At 45.1% G+C, this 11,229-nt stretch overlaps 1 protein-coding gene across 18 annotated transcripts in view; it reads right to left on the bottom strand.

The window, feature by feature from the left end:
- Positions 1-10,341, bottom strand: part of FOXP2 (forkhead box P2) — a 405,492-nt gene extending 395,151 nt beyond the window's left edge. For 7 of the 18 annotated variants that reach the window (XM_038153687.1, XM_038153686.1, XM_038153685.1 and 4 more), the window contains exon 1: positions 10,055-10,341. The gene's annotated coding sequence lies outside the window, so the exon portion shown is untranslated. The other 11 variants (XM_038153684.1, XM_038153664.1, XM_038153675.1 and 8 more) reach the window with 6 other exon arrangements.
- Between the last annotated feature and the right edge of the window lie 888 nt (positions 10,342-11,229).

Here is an 11,229-nt window from a genome sequence, read left to right on the forward strand (position 1 = left end):
CTTCAAAGAAAGAGCTCTGTCTTACCACAGCTGCCCAGGTTACCAAAGCAGCCATCCTTGCAGCCTGACCCAGAGGGTCACCCACAGCCGTCACTGCTCTCACAGCCAAGCTGCCAGCCAGCACTTACCACCTCAGCCCCCCCAGCCCACAGCAAAGCAGGGAGACCTCCAGGATGTCCTTGCTGGAGGAGGTTTCCAAGAGGAGCGACTCACTCCCTCCCAAGCATGCACTGTGAGGCTTGGGTCTGTGTCTTGTTTTGCTACCGAGGCATTCCAGGCTGTGTCAGTTTGGATTGCAACATAAATATTGTGCAACTGCAGGCTCCTTAGTTCCAATTATGGTAATATTGCAGGTGACAATGAGAAGGGTATTTTTAATAGTCTCCAGTTACATTTTGCTCTATCTGCATCTTACAAAAGAGAAATTCAGCTAAAGGAAATTTTATTGATAAGTGAATTTGGAGCAAAACTATAAGCCTAACAATGACTTGGAAAAACGTGTCTTCCCCATTCTGACAGTAATTTTGTATTAGAAACAATGACCCAAATGTCAGTAACAGGATACAGAAAAATGTTTATAAAATAATATTTAAATGAAACATAAGTATATTTAGAGGTTTGATATTATTAAGTCACAAAATGTGCAGGCGCATATGTATAATGAGTCTAACAGTTTCAGTTTAAAATTTATTTCTAGTTACTGAAGACAGGTACTGAAAACATATGTTAAAAATAGCACTTTAGTCAAGTCCAGGACAGCAGGTTCCATTTTTGCATGTAATTGAATAATAGAAATGTATTCTTCTACTGAGTCACGGAAGATTTAAAATGCAAGCGCTGAGCCTGCAATTCAGGAGGACCAGTCAAGTACACTGCTTTCTCCATCTGCCACCTTTCTCAGGCTTCACAGCAGCTCTCCTCTCATATGACAATCAAATGATAAGGGGGAGAAGGAGTATCAAGAAGTGACAGCAAGGTCCAACTTTAGCCATACGCTTTCTAGACGAACATACAGTGAATTACTAATGTTTACACATTGCCCAAAGCTCCTGGGAAATGCCAGATTTGCTGCATATGCATATTACACCAGTCATAAGGCACACAACACCCTACAGCTACAGCACACGGTACATCATGCCTGCCTCATCAGGCTGGACACTTTAAAACAAGTATCTGCGTTCACGTTTTTGAAAGTGTCTCTTTCGCATGTCTTTGGATCCTCACCAAAGATGTACCTGAATGCTGTACTTTTTAAGATTCATTTACAAAATAAATTAAAGAGAATCCTTCAAAGCATTTAAATGCCATGAAAAAGTAACTTGAAGTATGGATTTTTCATGTTAGTGGTGACTTGCTTCAGAGTCTATGAAACAGTTGGAATAAGAACTTTCATTGAAAGAAAAACTGATAACACTCTGATTTGGCTTAAATATGCACAAGCAATCCATCACCTGCCTCAGTCTAGGTGGCTTTGAAGAGCAGCTAAGTAGCTGGTAACTTCTCAGTTTCAGAAACCTGTTTTGGACAGGCACATACATTGAAATAATCAACCAGCCTCAGCACCTCAGCCATAAAAGCAAGTTTTCATATGAAACTTCAGAAAACTTGGGATCAGAGACAAAGGTCTTGGATTTTTCAACACAAGCATGTGGCCATCACCTCAAGCATATCTTCTCCTGAAGCCTGAGGCAGGTCAAACCACAAGAAGGGCACGTGCCCTCCAGGAGCAGGGAGGCTCAATCTCAGCAGAGTCCTGGCAAGTGCTGATCTGCTGCCAGCCACAGAACCACTGAACCATTCACTACTCCAGGCCCCACTGCTGGACTAAGCACACCTAGACACCACGACCAGCCCACAGGACAACCTGAAGCAGGAGCATGGCACAACACCAATGCTGCAAGCCATATGTAGTCTGAAATAAATGCTAAACTGGTTCGGAAGCATCCTTCCCTCATTTTTTCAAGGAAGAATTTGGAAGGCCATGTTTTCCCCTCACAACCCATTAAATACCTGTTTTTACATTGTAAAACACTCTCCAGCATGGTCAGCTCCTGCCTGGAGAGCCACATTCCCCAAACACATTCCCTGTTTTAGCAAAGGATTGACTGCACTGTTCTTTAGAATACTTTCTGTCTTACAGCCTGAGACACAATAAACCCACTAGGATACATTCATTTTCTTTATGAAGACCCTGGTCTTCTTGCCAGAAAGCTGCGGATGGAGACAAAAGCCCTGTGATGCCACACAGTCATGTGCACAGGCATGGACACACATACACATTGGATTGATCATCAGCTTCTTCACCCACCACTCCCGCAGTAATACACAAATATTTTGTCAGTTCACCATTCTCCTGTGATTTGAATGTGTGCCCTGATTCCCAGACTCAAAAGCAAAAACAATTTTAGAAAAGAAGAAAAAGAAAAGAAAAAAAACCAAAATCAAACCAAATAAAACAAATGCAAATAATACACAAAACAAACAAAAAAAAACCCCAACACAACAACAACAAAAAACAAAAAAAAAAACCCTGAACCAGTATTTTTAAAGGATTTTCATATATCAGTTCATAAGAATTTCTGGTTGCTCAGGTATGCTTCACACCATTTCCTGATCAATAATAAATAGAAGCTCAAGAACAGGTCCAGAACATCCAACAGCAAACATCATTAACTCTTCCTCAAGATGTCAGTCTCTTAAAATAGAATATGAAACTTCTGTATATTCAACATAGTTATCTGTTGAATTGCTGACCATACGTATTCTTCAATATATGCTGACAGTTATTGCTTACTGAAAACAATTTACAGGCATCTTCACAACATTAAAAGTAATCTAAATGCATTCAAGACTGGTAACAAGTGGGTCTGAATAATTTTTTCCACAAAAGCATTTAATGATCTTTAGAGAAGTTCCATCCTAATATTTTTACAGTTTTAGCACCCATATATTCCTTCACCATATATTCATACAATAAAGAATGATTGTTGCCACATATCACAGAGTTCTCAGCACTCTTCCTCTTACATTCACCAAACTGTATATGACATCATTTATTCCTTATTGAATATATTGTTCTAGAAAGATGAAAACATGGACACAACTGAAAAGCACAACGTGTATCTCTGCAGTCTGTGCACACCTGACTGCATTAGGCTTTCATGCTTTCATTTATAGGTCATGAGAATGCTGTAATTACTGTAATGAAACCACAATCCTGTTTGTGTTCTCTCACAGGCAAGTGTCTTGAATCAGAGATGTTTCAATTTCTGTGTTTCAGACTCTAAAAAATACTAGCCTCTGTTTTCTAGACACTTTTCTTCCCTTTATCTTCAAAAGACCTCTGTCCCCTCTCTGTCACATCAATAAAATGATTTTTTTCAGTAATTAAATATCAAATTTCAATGCAACAACTAATAAGTAAGTTTCCAAAGACATACACTAGATTTAACAAGACCTAGTATTTAAAAATATCAGCCTCAATTAGGGCCAGTGTAACCTGGTGTAACTCCTGTGCCTGTCACGTGCATAAAGCTGGCATGCAAAAAAGTTTGTTTTTCCTTCCCACAGAAGAAGTGAAGGTGAAGAAATGTATTTTCCATATTGGGCACCAGATGAAAATCACATTGCTCTTCTGAGACCCTCAGCCCCCATCTACTGAGCAGCTGCCCACCTCCTGGCAGTGCTGCCTGTGCCTTTGCTGGCTCCTGCCCAGCTACGTTTTCTCTGGCCTTTTCCCCCTCACTTCCCAACTCTCCATTGTTTGCATGTTGTCCCTCTATTTTCCAAAGCCCCTTGTGGTTTCCCACCATTAATCCTTAAAATTTCCTCCACGATATTTTTACATGGCAAAACTTGTCAATTTCTGATCTATTTTCCAAACTGTTAAACATCAACTACAGGTTTTATTACACCACTTGTTTTACTAGGTGGGTTACAATTCCAGAAGAATAATACGCCCTCTCAACATCAACAGACTTGCAAAAGGATAAAGCAACAATGTAATTGTGAGCAATTTTTGTAAGACTTGGTATTGACAGCATGGCAAAGTTGAAATGATGTTTACCTCTTTTACATTTTCTTCAACATTCCTGGGCAAATTCAAAATCAACACCTAATAGATACTTAAAGTATTATGCTTGATATAGTTATGCAACTCTGAGATTGCTTCTCCAAACAAAAGTTTCATAGTTTTCAGACTGAATAACACAATTAGGTCCTCTTTAACAAGCAATGTAATATCACAGCCATTCTCCTTCCTCCTCTGAAGGGACAAGATGGCAAAAATTGTAGTGGCAATATCCATAAAGATTAGACTACTTTAATAAAAATATATGTCAAAATGTAATTAGTCATATTATGTCAAATACATTATTTCAAAGTACACCAAATACATAATGTATCATGTTAGTTAAGGCTGAAATACAAAAGCTGAAAATTTGAATAAATCAGCATTTGAATTCACCTAAAGACAAATTCTGACCAAAGTTGCAAAATATACATCGCGCTGTTAGGGAAAAAAATAAATTATTCTAAAATGATCAACAACTAAACATCAGTCTTAAAAGATAAAGGATTTTTCTTGTAACAATGTAAATACTTATTTACAAAATATTGTGCCTAGAAAACCCCAACTACTTTCCAGTTATATACAGTGATGTACATATACATCCCTAGCCTCAAAACATCACTCTTCAAATTAATTTCCAGTTTTGGGACCAACAGTATCTCCCACTGGGACAAGGCTGGCACAGGCCCACTGGAATCTCAGTCATCCTCATAATGTCCTGGAGGCAAAATGAAACAAGACTGAGATCAGCAATTTACAGCAATCCTTAACATGATGCAATTTGCAGCCGTGTCTGACTCACCACAGAGGTCCACAGGACCAGCTCACTGGGCAAGGGACTCGCAGTGTGTGTCCCTGTGGACCTGCAACCACCAATGGACAGGCAATGCTGTAAAACAGAGACTCCACCAACTTCTTCCAGTACCTGCTGCCCATGGGAAGCTGAAGGTCCCTGGTAAACAAGCAAGTTCTGCAGGTAAGCCAATGCCAGTCTGTGAACTTCAAAGAGGGTTCTTTGCGACTCAGAGGGTTGTATGATGGAGGTCTGTAATTTCTCCTTTCACCCCAGAATGGACATCACCCAGCACTGCAAGGGGGATGGATGGAGTGGGCAGGGCAGAAAAATCTCCCTTCTACATGCTGAAGGAAGGTGCTGCCTGTCCTTAAAACCTGTTTTGCTGTTCCTCAGCCTAACCTGTGAGAAAGTCATCTGTTATCACCTAAAGCCCTCTGCCACCCAGCAGAAGAGACACCCACACTCAGGGCACGTAGAGGGTACAGTACACCATATCCAAGGGAATCAGCTCTGTCCTCAGCAACCAGCCTCGTGTATGTAGTTTAATAAGAAACAAACTGCAGCAAACCCAGTTCCAACTACAGAGGTGTAATTACTATGAGCAGGAATAAGAAATACCTAAGTAAATGAATGAAAAGTTAAACCTACAATGTTCTTATTCCCTCCCCTCAGCAACCTCTACAACTTACTAAAAAGACTTAAGACAATAAAGACCTTAAGGCAGTATACTTCGTATTTTAACTTTATTTTTCTTAGAATAGGAACTGAATTTGTGATATTAAACATAATTCTACACAAATTCATTCCTCAGAGTTCAAATGTTACTTTCTAACATCATCCCAAACTACACACTGGTGAAGCAATACACATCGTAGCAACTGTTCATTAAAGAGATTATTTTCAGCTACTTCAGTGATGACAGCATAAGCAAGCTATTACTGACACTTTCAAAACCACCTTTCTGCCACAAAACATGGTGTTGCCCTTAAATACAAACCTATCAGAAATGGGATTAAAAAAAAAAAGAAAGCAAGCAAAAACCGATGCAAATCTTGCAACAAATAACAGATGTCTCTTTTAATTCGCAGTGAACATTTTGGAAGATTTTTAAAAGCAGTAAGTTTGATTAAGCTACTGAAACCCTCAGAAAGGAGAAAAAAGAAAGATGATCAGTGCTAAATAATACTTGTGAGACTGCTCCTTGTTTTTATGCTGGTCTAGAAGTTTTGAAATTTAAGTCTAAAGCTACTCTTGGAAATTATTACAGTAAGTATGTTTATTCTGTAAAGGAACAAATGTGGAAGAAAGCCTTCAAACAACTAACAGGGAACTATTTTACTGCAAATTTAAGATTAATTTTAAGAGGTTAGTTTATTACAGCTAAGATTTTCTACTATTTCATCATTTATATGAGGTTTTTTCTGGTGCCACTATTTTACACATACAATCAAGAAAGGTGTCAAATCAAAATGGGGCACCGAACAGGAATCTAAATGACAAGTATTTCTTCCAACAAGGATTAGCTGAGAAGTATGCTACGGTGGCTGTGAAAAAAATTAGACAATTTACCTTACTTCTAGACCTATTAGCTGTCACAAAATTTTAAAAGAATAATCAGTTCCAATGTACAGAAAACTATTATTTTGCAACAAAGTTGATAGCATTTTTTATTTTCATTGTGGTTTGCATTTTTCTGCAGTCAAAATCATTCCATGAGTACTTTTCAGTGACCTACGTCCTAAATCGTTTTAATTTCATATGAGCAAGTGACCTCTTCACAATACGACAAACAAAGAAAAAAACATGAGTCTTAGGAACCATCCATTTTCATCCATTTTCACCATCACAGTTTAATTTCTCAAAAATAAACCAGGTAAAAATTGAAATGGAACAAAAAAGTACTCCATGTTCAAAAAATATTAATTAACTCTTCTATCAGAAAGATAAATACTAGCCCTCACATATCTGTGATGAAAAACAAAGAGGCTAAGTGACATTTTCAATGACACATAGCAAAACACCACCACAACATGGATCACATCTCAGAAGTTTTCTATTGTTTTTAGCCCACAAGCCTCAAATAACTCCTGTGCATGCAATGCTGAATCAGGTATATTTCTCAGAATACAAAAAGTGTATTCCAGCTCACATAAATTAGTCCTAAAAAAAAAATCTTATTCTACAGTAATTTAAAAAACAAAAAAAAAAATTTAAGTCCAACAAGAACTTTAAAAAAATAATGGAATCTAACAGGAATGTTTCTAAGCAAATACACCTTAATTCTTAAAATGATAGTTCCAACACATTATATTAAGGAAAGCATTAAAATATGTATAAGCAACAGATGATTACAGAAAAAAAATGCAACAAAAAAAAAAAAAAGCCAAACACCACCAAATAAACAAGTGACTTCAAAAATCTGTGAAATATTCACCTGACTACTGCACAAACCACAGTGCAGCTTTAAGAGAGTACCATGTATTTACTGACTGAAATGTCCCGAACTTGGTATATTTCTTTCACTCTTCCTCACACTCAAACCCAGCCTAATTTGGTTGTTCCTTAGAGACTATTTGGTCATTTTACATAAATCTTCACCAAACAGAAAGCTACAAAATATTTAGGATTTTTCCTCTCTCAGATGATATAAACACTGCATTGTAGCAAAGATCCCGTGACACAACGTAAAAATTGCTGAGGTTAAACTAAAAGCAAAGAAATACACAAATATTTATACAATTGATTCTGCTTAAGCTTTCTCCTAAGGTTACTGTTAAACCTTAAAGCCTACACCAACAAGGCCTCACATGAAGTAGCGCATTTCAGGTGTTACATATTATCAAAATAAATTAGGATGTCTAACTACATGCATTTTGGAAATGCTGTATTTGAAACACTCTTTCCTTTCCCTTAACCTTTTACTGATCTACCATCCTGAGTAATTAAATGAATGATTTAAGCATGCAAAAATGCTACAGAACAAAACCGTTTTGTAAGAACTACATTAAAACTGCAGATTACTACAAAACAGGGGTATTTTGAGTATCTACATTTACATGAACAAATTATCATCATCAAGAAAAAACTTTAGAAAATACTTATTTGAACGATTAAAACCATATACCACTTAAAAGGGTTTAGTGTAGCATTAGAGAAACCAATTTAATAATTAATCATATTTTCTTTAGAGTAACATTACTAGCAGTAATGCTTTTCCTTGATGGCTTTAAATTACTTAGCACACAGAAGAAAAAATTTAAAACCGTCAAAATATCTTAAAACTTTGACTTCTTTCCCCCCCCCCACCGGATTAGTGGGGGGATATAGACACCATGCACAACTTCTGAGTCCCACCTTCGTCAAAAAATTTCCAAGGGCCTGATCCGAGCCTGTGAAGTCACTGGAGCGATTCCTACTGCTGTCAAAGGAAAGATTCCCACTCTCAAGAGCTGAGTTTGGATAGGGGCTCTAATGCACAGAAAAGACCAAGGAAGATCCTCTTTGGAAGAGGAACTTCTGTGTTTCTCTCGGTATGTATGTACACAGGCAAGACTTCCTAGAAGTAAGCGATTACCAGGTACAGGGTACTGCCCACTCCTCCATCTGGAGCTCTGCACTCTTTACTAACAGAGGACAGTACCACAGATTCACGGTGGTTATTTTTGAGATTATTCTTCCCTGGAGAATATACCAGCAGCCCACTTTCTATCCGGACAAGTCTCACAAATTTTAGACGAGCGTTTTCCTGGCAGCCCATAGCCTAAGCTTTACGCCTCTCAGCAGCTCCATCCCGGGACCTTACCGGCGCTCGCCAGCGTTCTCGGCCGGGGGCTGCGCTGCGACACGGGCCCGCTGCCGAACCTGACGCGAGCCCAACTCCGGGAAGAGAACAAAACCGCCTCGCGGACTGCCTTTACCTTGGCCGTGCGGGCTCCGGGGCGGCACACGGCTTTTCGGCAGGTTACGGGAGGCCAAGAGCGCTGCCCGGCGCGGCAGGACGCGGAACGGAGGCGCCGCGCTCGCCCTCCGTCCTACGGCTGCCCTGGCACTCCCGATGGCACGGCAGAGCGCAGCCCGCTCCACAGCCAAGGCCGCCGCGGCCGCTCCTCTCTCTTCAAAATCTGTCACGCTTCCCAAACTTTCCAAGTCCCGAAGCCCTCCTCAACTTCAAAGCCAATTTTAAGGGAAGGCCCCTACGTACCAGGCACGGAGGCCGCCTCCGGAACCCCGCAGCTCCAACACCATTATTTATTAATTTTTGGGTTTAGGCAGTTTTGTCTTGGGCCAGGGGACGACCCTGCTCCCTGCGCAGCCCGCACAGCGCCCGGGGGCACGGCTACCCCACGGGCACCTCGGCGCCCCTGCGCTTCCCCTCCCACGCCAGCGGGGGCGCCCCGGGGCGGCGCGGCGCGGGGCGCCCCGAGGGGGCGGCCGGCAGCGGCCCCTCCGCGCGGGCGGGCGGGCGGAGAGGCGGGGGCTGGGGTGCGCCTCTCCCTCCGGCGGGCAGGCGGGCAGGCAGCACACAAAGGAGAAACGTGACACGTTTCTTCACCCGGGCTGTCTGCTGGGGAGGTCTTTGGGAAAAAAGAAGAAAGAAAAAAAAAGGGAAAAAACAAACCAAAAAAACCCCCCTAACACACCACCACACAAACGGGGAGGCAAACGGCGGGCAGCCGAGCCTCCCGCACACGCTTCATCGGCAGCCTGGCCCCAAGCCCTCCCCGCCTGGCACTTCCCTACCCGTGCGGGGAGGCTACAGGTTGTTTGTTTTTAATTACTGGGGGGTGGGGGGTCCGCGGCGCTGAGCGGCGGGAGGGAGGCCCTGCCGACCCGCAGCCGCCGCGAGTTGTTTTTGGGGAGCTTACGCCGGTTGCCGCGGCCGACCCGGCCCGGCCCGGCCCGGTGGGCACGGCCCCAACTCCAGCCGGGGCACCGCAGGCTCCCACCGCGGAGCGCGCCCCCGCCCCCAGCTGGCGGTGCGTGCTTGGGAGCGGTGCCACCGGGTGCCGGGAGACCTGACACATGTCACTGCTGCGGCCCCGCCGGCCGCGGCCAAACTTTCCCGCGGCGGCGGCAAGTCAGTGAGCGGCGGCGGAGGGGGGTGGAAGCGCTGGAAGTAGCAAGTCACACCGGGGAGCGGAGGGAGGAGGGGACGGGTGTGCGGGGCGGGGTGGGGGGGTAGCACTTACCGGGAGGAGACACCGCGTAGGGCGTCCCGGCGAGCTGACACCGAGAGAGAAAGGGCGAGCGGAGCCGCGCGCAGCCGCGCGCACATACAGAGTCCCTGCGGGCGGAGCCGCCGCGCGGGCCGGGGGAGCGGGGGCGGGCGGGCGGCGCGGGGCCCTCCGCGGGCGCGGAGCGGCGTCGGAGCCTCGCGCCCTCCCGCCGGCTGGTGCTGCCTGGCGCTGCCGGTGCTGCTCTCCCTCCCCCGGCGTGCGGGTCCGCCCGTGTGCGGAGTGTGCCGCCTGTGTGTATGTGTTTTGTTGGGAATGCGAAAAAAAAAAAAAAAAAAAGACGAGGGAAAAAAAAAAAAAAAAAAAAGAAAACCCGCCGCACACACCGGCTGCTTTGGAGAGAGGGGAGTGCGAAGGGAGCCCTCCCTCACATGATCGAAGAGTGGCCTGCACACAAGTGCTAATAACGCGGGGAGGGGTGGGGGGGAAGGCAGCGGAGGGGGAATGGCAACAAAAAAAAGTGCGGCGGGATGCGCCGGGCCGTGCCCCGCTCCGCCCGCGCCTCCCCCGGCCGGTCCCCGGCGGAGCGGGCGCTGTGGGTCGCGGCGGACGGCAGCTCCACCTGCTATGTAAACAAACCGTCGGGGAAGTTGTTTGCTGGCGGCGGCAGCCCCTTCCCGCCCCCTCTCCCCTCCCGCCGCCCTGCTCCGCCGGCTCCGTTAGACACAACGAGTTTAGCAGACGGGCGGAAAAACAAAGCCGTGTGTTGTGCTGGCAGTGCCGGCCGGCTGCAGCCTGCTGGCAGCCCCCGAGGTGCCGCGGCCCCGCGCGAAGGCAGCCCGGGGAACCCGGGTGGGAGGGGGACGGCGGGGCCGGCCTGGCCGATGGCAGCAGCTATGCCGAGGAGGCACGCGTGGGCCCTGAAACTTTTCTTCTCCCGGGCCCTGGCGCTTGGAGCAAGGTGCAGGACGCCCCAGATGTCCGCAGCAGGGACCGGCCGCTCCCCGCCCGTCTGGAACGGCCGCTCGGCCCTGGAGCTGCCGTTCCCCCCGGGAAAAACACTTTTAAGTGATTTCTGCGTGGGATCGGGTATCGGGGGAACAGGGAGGGAAGTGCTGGCATCGTGGCTATAGCTGGTCTTGTCCTCCCTTGTCCTCGCCACGGTTCCCAGTAAATCGGCGCTGGGGTGT

This window comes from Motacilla alba, chromosome 1A, assembly GCF_015832195.1.
Source record: "Motacilla alba alba isolate MOTALB_02 chromosome 1A, Motacilla_alba_V1.0_pri, whole genome shotgun sequence".
Lineage (NCBI taxonomy): Eukaryota > Metazoa > Chordata > Aves > Passeriformes > Motacillidae > Motacilla > Motacilla alba.